Genomic DNA, 1,207 nt, shown 5'->3' on the forward strand with positions numbered 1-1,207 from the left:
TTGTAGGCCTCCTTGCTCGCACATGCTTTTTCAGTTCTGTCCACACATTTTCCATGGGATTGTGGTCATGGCTTTGTGATGGCCACTCCAATACCTTGACTTTGTTGTCCTTAAGCCATTTTGCCACAACTTTGGAAGTATGCTTAGGGTCATTGTTCATTTGGAAGACGCATATGCGACCAAGCTTTAACTTCCTGATTGATGTCTTGAGATGTAGCTTCAATATATCCACCTAATTTTCCATCCTCACGGTGCCATCTATTTTGTGAAGTGCACCAGTCCCTCCTGCAGCAAAGTACCCGCACAATATTATGCTGCCACCCCCGTGCTTCACGGTTGGGATGGTGTTCCTCGGCTTGCAAGCCTCATAATTTTTCCTCCAAACATGACAATGGTCAATTATGGCCAAACAGTTCTATTTTTGTTTCAGACCAGAGGACATTTCTCCAAAAAGTACAATCTTTGTCCCCATGTGCAGTTGCAAACTTTAGTCTGTATTTTTAATGTCGTTTTTGGAGCAGTGGCTTCTTCCTTGCTGAGTGGCCTTTCAGGTTATGTCGATATAGGACTCCTTTTACTGTGGATATAGATACTTTAGCACCTGTTTCCTCAAGCATCTTCAAAAGGTCCTTTGCTGTTGTCCTGGGATTGATTTATACTTTTCACACCAAAATACGTTCATCTCTAGGAGACAATATGCGTCTCCTTCCTGAGCGGTATGACGGCTACGTGGTCCCATGGTGTTTATACTTGCATACTATTGTTTGTGCAGATGAACGTGGTACCTTCAGGTGTTTGGAAATTGCTCCCAAGGATGAACCAGACTTGTGGAGGTCTACCATTTTTTTCTGAGGTCTTGGCTGATTTATTTTGATTTTCCCCTGATGTCAAGGAAAGAGGCACCGAGTTTGAAGGTAGGCCTTGAAATACATCCACATGTACACCTCAAATTGATTCAAATGATGTAAATTATCCTATCAGAAGCTTCTAAAGCCATGACATAATTTTCTGGAATTTTCCAAGCTGTTTAAAGGCACAGTCAACTTAGAGTATGTAAACTTCTGACCCACTGGAATAGTGATACAGTGAATTATAATTGAAATAATTTGACTGTAAACAATTTGAGGAAATTACCTGCGTCATTCACAAAGTAGATGTCCTAACTGACTTCCCAAAACGATAGTTTGTTTAACAAGAAATTCGTGGA

This window comes from Oncorhynchus mykiss, chromosome 7 (assembly GCF_013265735.2).
Source record: "Oncorhynchus mykiss isolate Arlee chromosome 7, USDA_OmykA_1.1, whole genome shotgun sequence".
Taxonomy (NCBI): domain Eukaryota; kingdom Metazoa; phylum Chordata; class Actinopteri; order Salmoniformes; family Salmonidae; genus Oncorhynchus; species Oncorhynchus mykiss.